Source organism: Eptesicus fuscus, chromosome 18 (assembly GCF_027574615.1).
Source record: "Eptesicus fuscus isolate TK198812 chromosome 18, DD_ASM_mEF_20220401, whole genome shotgun sequence".
Taxonomy (NCBI): Eukaryota; Metazoa; Chordata; class Mammalia; order Chiroptera; family Vespertilionidae; genus Eptesicus; species Eptesicus fuscus.
The window spans coordinates 2,074,299-2,086,735 of NC_072490.1; positions in this window are offsets into that span (position 1 = coordinate 2,074,299).

The window sequence follows — 12,437 nt, forward strand, 5'->3', positions numbered from 1 at the left end:
GGCACAAAGAGCGGCGACCAGGCCGGCAGCCGCCCCCCACCTGGCTGCTGGGCCACGGTCCCCCTGAGGCCCCACCCCCCACCCCATCCCCTGGGCCCCTCACAGGCACTGGGGCTCAGGTCCTTGGATGCTCCTGTCCCCTCTCCCACCCCCTCCACCAGGAGCAGACCCCCCACTCTGCACCTGGAGCCAGCAGGGTCTCTGGAGGGGGAAGCTGGTGTGGGGACCCCCAGGGACCCCTGCCCGCACCTGCACCTGCACCTGCACCAGCCCTGGGGAGGCTGGGACTCCCCCACCCGAGCCTGGGCTGAAGCTCACGTTCCCAGAGGAGAGAGGCCGGGCCCCTGGGGCAGGGTGGGGCTGGCTGAGCCCTTTTATAAATATGACACACACCCTGCGGTCCGTGTTCTTGACCTCCTGGGGCCTGGGTTCCTGGAAAGCGGCATGAGAGCTGGGACGTGGGGGTGACTGGGGGCCCTCCTGCCTCTGTCCCGGGATGGGGTGGCCACGGGGCGAGTCCCCCTCCCTGTCCCGCCGCTGCGTGCCCAGACCCTGCTCTGGGCCCCGGCCAGGCTCGGCCAGGCAGCGCACAGACCTGCTTTCTCCCGGGCGGGCGAGGTGGGGAATGAATGAGGCCCAGGAAGTGGGCCAGAGAGGCTCCGGAAGGAGGCAACGTGAGGTGCATCCAGTGCCGAGGTCTCCGGAGCCGCAGAGGCCCCGCCTCCCGCCCCCCATCCCGTCCAGGGCCCGTGCCCCAGGCCCTGCGGCTGCTCTCCCCCAGCAGCAATCACCTGGGTGGCGGCGGGGAGGGAGCCTGTGGCCTGAGTGTGAGCGAGGGCGCCCAGGCCGGGCGGGGGCTGCAAGGACAGGGCAGCCCAGGTGCCCGGCCCCGGGGGGCGGAGGGGGTGCTGGGAGGCTGCCCATTGCCTGGGGCGGGCCTGAGCCAGCGGGGCCCAGCGGGATGGAGCTGCCCAGGTCTTGGCACCAAACCCTCATTAGCAGAGACCCTGTGCCCAGCGAGGCCTCCGGGGAAAGGGCAGCAGGAAAAATCCAGTTTGAACTGGCAGGGCAGTGCCAGCATGGGCGCCCTGAAGAAAGGACTTCCTCAGGCTGGTGGCTGCTGGGGCCACGGCGTGCCAGCGGGGGCGGGGGGGCCTCCTGCGCCTGATTCCCGTCAGCCCCACGCCTGGCTCCTGGGGAGCCCCGGGACCCCAGAAAGAGCTGGACACAGGGCCCTGGCGAGAGGGCCGCCCTCGGGGGCTCTGGCTTCTTCCCCATCAGAAGCTGCAGCCCAGCCTCGGACCCTGGGCTCCTGGGAGCGGGAGGCGGCACAGGCAGGGGCCGCCCTGCACACAGACCTGGGCCTGTCCTCCCCACCCTCCGTCCAGAGGGGCCGCAGGGGACATGCCCCCCGCACACAGCGGGCGAGGAGGGCCCTGCCCGGGCGGCCTCCACCTCTGCTTCCCAGCAAGGCCGCCCCTGGCCGGATGCTGGGCCACAGGTACCCGGCCACTACACTACCGACTGAGCATGAGTGCCCGCCCCCCCCCCGCCCCCCGCTGTCCAGTCCAGACACCCAGATGGCCCAGGAGGCCCCTGGTTAGCGTTAAGCATGTTTGTGTTGGGAAGAGGATCCCAGGTCTTTTTTCCTCTTTTCTGCTTTTAAAAAACTTCTCTCACCCTGGCCAGTTTGGCTCAGTGGATAGTGTCGGCCTGTGGGCTGCGGGGGCCCAGGTTTGATTCTGATCAAGGGCACGTACTTCAATTGCAGGCTGATCCCCAGCCCCAGTCAGGGCACTTGCAGGAGGCAACCAATCGATGTGTCTCTCTCACGTCCACGTTTCTCTCCTGCTCCCTTCCGCTCTCTGAAAAGCAACAGGGAATACCCTTGGGGGCGGACTAACGACCACAACAACATTTCTCTGGGAAAAAAAATAACCCACAAAAGCCACACACACGGAAACGTGTTCTGCTTGGAATGCTGACAAGATAGAGCAGCAGAGAGTCCAGCACAAAAGGCCTGGATTTCTCGTCACTGCTTTTCTTATGGCTGCTGGTCACAGGAAGTGAGTGTAGACCAGGGCCCGGCCGGCGTGTGCGGGCTCCATCCCCAGTGCGGGGCGTGCAGGAGGCAGCCGATCCATGATTCTCTCTCATTGATGCTTCTCTCTCTCCCTCTCTCCCTTCCTCTCTGAAATCAATGATTCATTTATTTATTTATTTATTTTTTGAGAGAGAGAGAGAGAGAGAGAGAGACCAGGAAGAGGCACCTAAGCCTGGGTCCCCTGCCCCTCCCCACCCACCCGTGTGCGCAGGTGCACATCCGCCTACCAACCGGAGAGGGGTCGGCCATTCATCTGCCAGGTGTTCATGTGCCCACTGAGCCAGGCGCCTCCCCGCTCCTGTGCCCACGGCAGCGCGAGGGGGAGGCCCGCCTTCCGGGACTTGCATTCTGGCTGGGGGTTCAGACCAGAGCCGGGAAACAGTCAGTGGGTTCCGGCATGTGTGAGAGGATGCTTGGTGCTGCTGTACGGAGCAGACTGGCCCGGCGAGGGCCATGGAGACGGGTGTGCAGGGGTCAGGGGGCCTCGCTGGGAACGGGGCCTGTGATCAGAGGTTTGCAGAGGGAGGAAGCCATGTGGATGCCTTTGGTGGACGTCCCAGCTGGAGGGTCAGCCAGTGCGAAGCCCTGAGGCAGAATTACCTGCCTGTGGGGCGGCCGCCAGGCCCTCACATGGCCGATGTCAGGAGAGCGGGAGGGGCGTGGGGGCCCGGAGGGAGGGGCAGTCTCTCTGGGAAAGGCAAGAGCTCCGGGTCCCGACACAGGAGGGGCAGGAAGGACTCAGCAGCGACTAGAAGCTTAAATGGATCATTCTGGCTGCTGCCCTGAGGCTGGACTCCGAGTGGGGGCTGGGGAGCCCGGGGTGACCCTGACACAGGACTACCCGGTGGTGCAGACAGAGAGCTGAGCGGCCCGGCCCCCGGGGCACCATGGCCGGGGACAGACCCCGGGCTGGTCCTGCAGGCAGAGGCGGCACGGGTCCCTGATGGTTGGAGTAAGAGGGGAGGGACACAGACAAGTCCAGGTGACGCCCAGCCCGTCTAGGGACTGAGCTGCCCCTGCACCGCTGGGGGAGGCTGGGGGAGGCTGGGGGAGGGGCGGGCCTGGGAGGGAGGTCAGTTCTGCCCGTGAAACACGGCTGGACGTCCGCATAGATGCCCAGTGGACGGTGGGCGTGTGACCCGAGTTCAGCAGAGCGGCCAGCTCTGGAGCCTCGGGTCTGGGAGGCAGAGGGAGTGACAGTAGGGGAAGCCAGGGCCTGGGGGAGGTGGGGAGGGGAGTTGGGACAGAGGAGGGCAGCAGGCAGGTCTGAGCGCGGGCACATTCCTGTCAGGTGCTGGGAGGTGAGGCGGAACCATCAAGGCCCTGAGCAGGAGCAGCCGGGCGGTGGGAGGGACCAGGAGGATGTGGGCGCTGGGAGCCCGGCCAGCATCAGCTGCTCTCGCGGACATGAGGGTGGAGGGCGGACCAACAAGCGGGCTGCCGAGGGCCTGGACCAGGGCTGGGTCGTGCAGGGAGGGCACGTGTGACTGGACCGACGGGCGGAGGAGGAGGAGGTAGGAGCTAGAGAGGCCACGGGTGGAGATGTGTGTGAAGTGAGAGGAGCAGGGCCCACGGAGGCTTTTCAGGCAGACGGGGAGGACCACGTTGCAGTAGCCGGTGTGGCTCAGTGGGTAGAGCATCGGCCTGGTGACTGAAGGGTCCCGGGTTCGATTCTGGTCAAGGGCACATGCTCGGGTTGTGGGCTCAATCCCCAGTGTGGGGCGTACAGGAGGCAGCCGATCCATGATTCTCTCCCATCATTGATGTGTCTACCTCCCTCTCCCTCTCCCTTCCTCTCTGAGTCAATGAACATATGTCAGTTAAAAAGCCTGGGAGGAAGCAGCTATGGGAGGAAGAGCTGGGGAGGCACCGTAGGATGGCGGGTGGGAGGTGAGCGAAGGACGGGCAGGGCCTGGAGGAGCCGGGGTGGGAGGCAGGTGGCGGCGCTCGGACGGTTGGCATCAGGGATGCGCAGGTGGCCACGGGCTGGCAGCGAGGGGCATCGGGGTCCACGATGCAGCCAGGGACCCCGAGGAGCAGGTGGAGGGGCCCAGGGGCACCCTCAGACGTCGGCCTGGACCTCCAGTCCGGTCAGGCAGCCACGACTAACTGTCAAACAACTGGGGACGGTAACCGTGGGCCGAAAGTGATTTAGACAGAAAGAGCAGCGGGGGGGGGGGGGGGGGGGGGGGGGGGGAGGTCGGAAAGGAGAACTTCAGAACCACGGAGGCTGCAAACCCGCCTGCCCGGGGCTCCCGGGATGCGGGCGACCTCATCCCCCGGCGCCGGCGGCGGCCTCTGCTGCCCCCTCGCGGCCGGCGCCGCAGCCTCTGGCCCGGCTGGTGGGCTGCGGGCCGCGCGGCGGGTCCGAGGTTCCGGGCGTGGGAAGGAGGCCGGCGGGAGATTCCGGGGCGGGAGGGGCGGGCCCTCCACACGGGCATCGTGGGCGGGTGAGTGAGGAGCTGCCGTCCTACACCTGGCAGGGCCCTCGGGGAGCCAGGCCGCAGCCCCCCAAGGGCTCCCTGATCCCGGAGGAAGGGGCCGGGTCCCCAGACCCAACCTTGGCCAAGTGTTCCGAGAGCCCCTCCCAGCATCACCCGCCCCGCCTCTCATCCTGCCCACGTCTTCGAGGTCAGGCTCAGCCGGGCACCCGCAGCCCCCACGCATCGCCGGGCCGTGGGCTGGGCGCAGGCGATGGGCACGGCACCCTGACCCTCGGAAGCAGGGGAGGCGACCACCCAAATCAGCGTCCCATCGACGCTGTGCATTGGGGGAGGGGGCGGCGAGGGGGCGTCCTGGGACGGGCTGTGAAGATCCGGGACCAGCAGAAGCAGGAAGGCGGGTGACCTGGGGCGGTCTGGGGGTGGGCTGGGGGTGGCGAGGCTGGAGAGGGCCCGGAGCCGGGGGGTCAGAACAGGGAGAGGGCGTCGGGGCGTCCCGGAGGCTCCGAAAGGCTGCTGCCCCGTGCAGGGGGGCCTCTCTGGCCCCGCAGCGGCGGGTCGGCGAAGACGGGTGAACGAGGCGGGAGGGCAGGCCCGTTGCGGGGTGACAGCGAGTGGGGAGGTGCGGGGCTGGGCGGGCGTCTGCTCTCGCGCTGCGCCCCAGGCCCGCCAGGAGGCGCCGTTGCCCCGCAGAACCAGCCGGGTCGCTGGCGGCCACCGAAATCCCGCCCTCGGCCTAGAGAGGCCCCGGAAGGGGCGGGGCGGCGCGCAGGGACCGCTTCCGGCTTCAGTCGGGCGGGGCGGGGCCGTGGGCGGGGCGTGTGTGGCGGAGCGCGGGGGGTGGGCTGCGGTGGGCCGGGGCCGGGCGTGTTTTCGGGGTCCCAGGGCAGCAGTGAGGGCGGGGGCGGGGGCGGGAGGCCGAAGGCGGAGGGACAGCCGGGCCTGCGAGGCTGCGCCCCAGCAGCTCTGCCCCTGCCTGCGCCTCCCGGCCTGGTCCCCGGAGGAATGCAGCCTTGGGGTTCCCGGGAGCAGGGGTAGGAAGGCCCCCGGCGATGGAGAAATGGGAGGCGACTCCAGCAGCGGGGCGGGGGGAGAGGTCCGCAAAGGTGGGGCCGCAGGGATGGGGCGAAGGGAAGCCCTTGACACTGGTTTTCTTGAAATGCTTGAGCCACGTCCATTTGGAGGAGAGGCTACGCCTGAGGGCCCAGCAGCCCGAGCTGCTGGAGGAGACAGGCCCAGCCAGTTATTGCCGCCCCCCCCCCCCATTCTCCCGGAGCTCCGTTCTCCTGGGGTCATGAGCAGCCCAGTCTCTCACCTCCTGCACTATGTGGGGGTCACCCCTACCTCCTTCCTGCCTCCTCACCCCTCCTGGAGCCAGAGGGAACTTGCAGATGGTAGATCATGTCTCTCTGCCTTAACGCCCTCCAGCCGTTTCCGTCACACTTGGAACAAAATTTGAACTTTTCCCTGCCCCAGGGCGCCGGCCTATGGATGCTCCGGCCTCTGCTGACGCCCCCCGGGCGCGGTGAGCCCGCAGGCTGGCCTGTGTGGTAACAACCCAGGCTGGTTGGTCCTCACCTCGGGGCCTCTGCCTCTGGGCAGCTTTTCTCTCTGAGCCTGAAGCAGTCCCCCGCCAGGCTCCCTGCTCCAAGTCTATCGCGTGTGTCGCAGCATCGGCTCCGGGCAGCACCACAGAGCCAAGCCGGGCTCCCCGGGCTCCGGCCCGCATCCTCCCAGCCGTCTACGAAGCCCAGGGCCCAGGGGGCTGAGCCTGCGCCTCACTTCATTAGGGCTCTGAGCTCTTTCATTGAATTACGTCCCGGGAAGCGGTGCTAATGCCCTCAGGAGTCCCGGAGGCCACCAGCCCCGCCTTTGGCCGGCGTGGCAGGGAGGGCCGTGCACCCAGGTGAGCGGAGGAGTGGCTCCGGGGACAGGGTGATTACTGCTTCCCAGGCCCCCCAAGGACCCTGGGCTTCCAGGGGAGGTGGCCTTTAGAGACTACGTATGTGGCAGACACAGTGGCCATGAACTCTCCAAGGACCAGGAGCGGGCTTGGCTCAGACCTTGGCCCCAAAGCCCTGAGGGCACCCTGGGTCCCCTCCCAAGGCCCTGGGTCCCCTCCCAAGGCCCTGGGCAGCTCTCCCCCAGTCCGATCAGCAACACCCTGAGTGCCAGGGCCAGTTGCATTCACAGGGCCAGACCTGAGTCACTGGCTTGGAGATGGCGCCTGCTGCAGGCTCAGACCACCCCCACCTCAGCACCCATCCCCTAGGGCCTGGGGGATTCCCTCCCCGCCCACCCCTCAGGGATGCCTCTGGCAGGCCGCCCTCACACACTGGCCTCGGGCGCTCACTGCACTGGCCAGGGAGCTCCTTCCGGCTCCAGGGACCCGCAGCCCCCCCTGCCCCAGAGCGTCTGCACTTGGCTGTCTCTGCCTTTCACTCTCTTCTCTGGGCTGGTCACCCCGGGGTCCCTTCTCCTTCCAAGGCCCCTCCTCAGACTGTCCCCTCCTGCGCGGACCCCAGGGGCGCTTGGGTCACTGCGTGGTTTTCTCTCCGGTTTCCTGGGCTTGCTCCCCGAGGGCAGGCTCCCAGCTCCTCCCTCACCCCAGGGCTCTCAGCACCAGCGAGTCCCAGTGAACACCCTTTGAACTCTCCTCCCAGAGCCCCCCTCCAAGTGAGGCCCCCAGCCCATCCAGAAACTTCTGGCAAGGAGTGCTGGGGCCTGAGTTCCCCGGGACAATGACAATTGTCTCTGCCGGAGGTGAATGAGCAGGAAGGGGTACCCTGGGCCCCAAGGCCCCCCAGGCTTGGGACTGCTTCTCCGGGAGGGAGAGAAGCCTGGAAGGAGGGGCTGGGAGGAAGGAGGAGAGGCCGGCAGCTGACTCCAATCTCAGAGGCTGCTGGCGGGGAAGCAGGAAGCGGAGGTCAGGCGGCCCGGAGGTGGGGCCTGGCGCGGGCTGCAGGGAGGGGCGGCTCCAGCCACTGAGGTCTCCGCAGAAGCTGCTGGGCGCTGGCTGCGGGCTGTGATTTGGTCCCAGGGCCTCCTAGGGACTCCCAGCACCGGGAGCCGAGGAAGCGGGGTGGCCGGCATCCTGGGCTCCGGGCTCCCTGTGGGGCTCTGCTTGTTTCTGGACTCGGGGTGAGGCAGACACACCCGCCCGAAACTGCCTGTGGGGAAGTCGGCAGCTTCCCCTTCTGGAGCACAGCCCACTGAGGGTCTCTGTTCCGCTCGCTGCCCAGCCCCCTGCCCAGCCCCCTGCCCAGCCCCCTGCCCAGCCCCCTGCCCAGCCCCCTGCTCAGCCCCCTGCTCAGCCCCCTGCCCAGCCCCCTGCCCAGCCCCCTGCTCAGCCCCCTGCCCAGCACCCTGCCCAGCCCCCTGCCCAGCACCCTGCCCAGCCCCCTGCCCAGCCCCCTGCCCAGCCCCTGCCCAGCCCCCTGCTCAGCCCCCTGCTCAGCCCCCTGCCCAGCCCCCTGCTCAGCCCCCTGCCCAGCCCCCTGCCCAGCCCCCTGCTCAGCCCCCTGCCCAGCCCCCTGCTCAGCCCCCTGCCCAGCCCCCTGCCCAGCCCCCTGCCCAGCACCCTGCCCAGCACCCTGCTCAGCCCCCTGCTCAGCCCCTGCCCAGCCCCCTGCCCAGCCCCCTGCCCAGCCGGTGCCAGGGCCTCAGGACACGCTGGGCCTGCTCCATGGCCAGTGGTCACCCCAAGGCTGTCCTGGCTTCCCAGGGAGCCGGCAGCGGCCACCTCCCTCCCAGCTGAAGTGCCACCAGCTCTGCTCGGTGCCACTTTATTGTCTCTTATGGTCTCGTCAGTGGTGCTGGGCTGCGTGCACAGGGTCAGGTCTAGAAAGCCACCCTGGGTCCCCGAGTGAAGGCAGCTGGTGACACCCCTCACTAGATGGCCTGGGTGGGTCCTGGCCCCTTCTGGCCTCAGTTGCCTCAGCTGCAAAGCAAGGGGTTCCTCCAGCTGTGACTGGATTTTCTCCTCGGCCCTTCCCCGAAGCCACCCGCCCCGTCCCACCTCCTGGATTGTTCTTCCTCATCCTCTTCTCCCTGTAGCTCTCCCACGGCACCCCCACCCCCACCCCAGGAAGGCTCCCGGCCCTGGTTTCTCCCTTCTGTGCACACACAACTATGGCAAATACTCCCAGTGTCCACGGGTTTAGTCCTTACACCTCTCCCAGCTCCAGACGGACGGGAGGGGTAGAGTTTGTGGGATTCATTCATTCAGTCTGACAAGTGCTCAGCCGCCCAGGGACGGTGCTGCAGCATCTGGAATCAGAGCCTGGGTGGGAGGCCCACCGGGACGCTGGGGTCTGTCCGGGAGGGGGAAGCCCAGGACACAGCCCGGGCAGGACAGCTGAGGAGGAGGGGGGAGGGGGGAAGGGGACGGGGAGCAGGCGCGGCAGAGTACTGGTGTGCTGGCCTAGTGCCAGCGGAGGGAGCTGGGGAGACCTCAGCGGGGACACCTACTACGGGGCCTTGGGGAAATTACTATTGTGGCAACTCACCCCTACTGAGGGCTTTCCATGTGCCGTGCACATCCCGAATATTTTTTAAAATATAAATTTGAGCCGAAACCGGTTTGGCTCAGTGGATAGAGCGTCGGTCTGCGGACTGAAAGGTCCCAGGTTCGATTCCAGTCAAGGGCATGTACCTTGGTTGCGGGCACATCCCCAGTAGGGGGTGTGCAGGAAGCAGCTGATCGATGATTCTCTCTCATCGATGTTTCTAACTCTCTATCCCTCTCCCTCTCTGTAATAAAATCAATAAAATATAAAATATATATATTTGAGCCCTGGCTGGTGTGGCTCCATGGATAGAGGTTGGTCTGCAGACTGAAGGGTCCCGGGTTCAATTCCAGTCAAGGGCACATATCCAGGTTGCAGGCTCAATCCCCAGTTGGGGGCGTGCAGGAGGCAGCTTATCCATGATTCTCTCTTACCATTGATGTTTCTATCTCTCTCTCCCTCTCCCTTCCTCTCTGAAATATATATATATATATACATATATATATATATATATATATATATATATATATATATATATTATATTTATATATTTATCCTCACCCTGAGGTTATGTTTTACTGATTTTTTTAGAGAGAGGGGGAGAGAGAGAGAGAGAGCGAGAGAGAGAGAGAGCGAGAGAGAGAGAGAGAGAGAGAGAGAGACATTGATATGAGAGAAGCATCAATCAGTTGCCTCTCCTATACACCCAACCAAGGACCAAACCCGAAACCTGGGTATGTGCCCTGACCAAGAACTGAAACCTCAGGCCTTTGGTGTAGGAACAATGCTCCAACCAGGGCATGCGTATTTCACATACTTTCCCTCCCTTGTCCTGACCTCAGCCTGTGCCGTGGGCAGATAGTAATATTGGGCCCATTTTGCTGACAAGAAAAGCGAGGCACAGGGAGTTTCTGGTACTTGTTCAAAGTCACATGCAGCCAGCAAGTCTGCAGACTGTTCCCCAGAGTCCTTGCGGTCAACCTCCACGCTGCCCCCTCTGCCTCCTGCCCAGTCCAAAGTGCGTGTGGGCTTCATCTCGGGGCACTGGGGAGCTACGGGAGGGCTGTAAGCCGGCTGGTGTGGCTCAGTGTTGAGCGTTGATCTATGAACCAGGAGGTCATGGCCCACGCCGGAGTTGGGGGCTGGATCCCCAGTAGGGGGCGTGCAGGAGGTAGCCGATCAGTGATTCTCTCTCATCATTGATGTTTCTCTCTCCTTCTCCCTTCCTCTCTTAAGTCAATCTACATACATAAGGAAGGTTTGTGAGCAAGAGAGTGGTGTGACTTCTTTTTTTTTAAAGATACTTTTATTGATCTTTTACAGAGAGGAAGGGAGAGGGATAGTCAGAAACATCGATGAGAGAGAAACATCGATCAGCTGCCCCCGCACGCCCACCATTGGGGGTTGAGCCCGCAACCAAGGTACATGCCCTTGACCAGAATCGAACCTGAGATCCCTCAGTCCAAGGGCCGATGCTCTAGCCACTGAGCCAAACCAGCCAGGGCTGATGTGGCTTCTTTCATCAGGATCCCCTTTGCTGCGTGTAGAGGGTGAATTGTAGGGGAAACGGAGAACCGGGGGAGGCGGGAGGCCTAGAATAAGAGACTCCAGGGACAGAGACAGGGACGCATGTGAAGGGGAGCTGTGGAGGGGAAGACATTGACAGGATGCAGGGGTGTGGCGGGGTCATGGCTCTGGATGGTGAGAGTTCATAAAGTCAGGATCCCAAGACCAGGGCCAGTGTGTGTGGTTGCGGGGGGGGGGGGGGGGGACGTGCAGTGTCTTGGGGAAGCTTCAGAGCAGTCTGGGACACGGGCTGGTGATCGGGGAGAAGCTGGGCTGGAGATGTCCGGTGGGGTTCTGAGCCCCTGAGTGGGACGTATGTGACCGGAGGAGCACGCAGAGGCCTAGCCCTGGCCCTGGGGACCCCCCTGGAGACGGAGACGGAGAGGAGAGGGCGCAGCTGGAAGGGTAGAGGCAGGGGTTGCTGGACTCTCTAGGAAAAGCACTTAACTGGAAAGGAGGAGCTCAGAGGTGGGAAGAGTGCGAGGACCCCATAACCTGACTGGGGCTGGAGGCGGCCATGCCTCCCAGGGCCCCGTCCCGCCCCGCCTCCATCCATTGGGGTCTGTGTGGGCCCACCTCTGGTGAGCCTGGCCTCCAAGGAGCTGACAGGTTCTCCCTGTTGCCCGGCAACTGCAAGAGCTGTTGGCTGTTGCTAGGAGCCCACTGGGGAGGCCAGAGGAGGGAGGATCAGCTCTCAAGCACGGGCGGAGCTGGTGGGGGGGAGAGGCGAACCAGGCTGGCTGTGTTCCCAGCTGCGGTGCCGTTTTTATGGTGTTCCGTGGGTCAGAGGCACCTAGAGAGCATAGCTCTGCGTGTCTGTGTCCCACGTGGGCATCATGTGTCTTCATGTTTGCTGCATGCTTGCGGCAGCGCCTGCCTGAGCTTTGGCTCCAGGAAGGAGGGAGGCCAGGGGGAGCCATTGGAAGACTCACAGGCCAGTGGCTCCTCAGCCAGGCGCCGCTCAGACAGGGACCCACAAGGCCGCCCGAGACCCATGAGCTGCAACAAGATGTGTGCCAGGGAGGGAGGGAGGGAGCCGGTGCTGCGGGGGTCTGTGGGACCTTCCTTGAAGTGGGTTGAGGCCTCCCCTGTCCCACTAGAAATGCATAGGGTCGCAGCCTCTGTCTAGTGGAAAGGCCATAGGTCATGGCCACTATGTTCCCAGAAGTCAGGCGGCATCTCTCTCCTTCCTCTCTCTCCTCCTCTGGGTCCCAGTTTGGGGTCCCAGGCTGCAGTCCAGGATGGCTACCTGTAGGAGGATGCCTCCTAGGCGATCAGAGAAGGATGGGAGATAAACCCTGGGTGCCAGAGAAGGTGTAGAGGGGCAATAGACTTCTTAAATTGATTTGAGAGAAAGAGAGGGAGGGAGAGCGAGGACTACCGTGTGTCCCCGGGTTTAGGCGTGGGCTGTGGTGGGGAGGGGGTCAGGAGGCCACGCTGAGCGCCTGTCCGGGAGACTTGTTTTGTTTTGTGTTTTAAACCGGCCAAGCCCTCCTGAGGACGGAGAAAGCCTCGGCCGAGAGGCTCGGGGCTCCGTGGATCCCGGAACAAGTTTATTGGGTTCATCAACTCGAAGCAGCGACGAGGACACGCCTTCCCCGCGCCGCGCACGCAACTCGCAGCAGCTCCGAGGGCTGGTTCCTGCTCGGCGCGAGGTGCCCCGGATCCCCGCCCCCGGGCTCCGCGATCCTCCCGCCCCCGCCGTCCGGCCGCGGAGCCAGGCGTTCCGACCCAATCGGAGCCCGGCCTCGCCGGCAGGCGGCCCGAGTCCAATCCCTCCCGGCTCGGCTCTGCCGCTGCGACTCTCCCGCGGCGAGG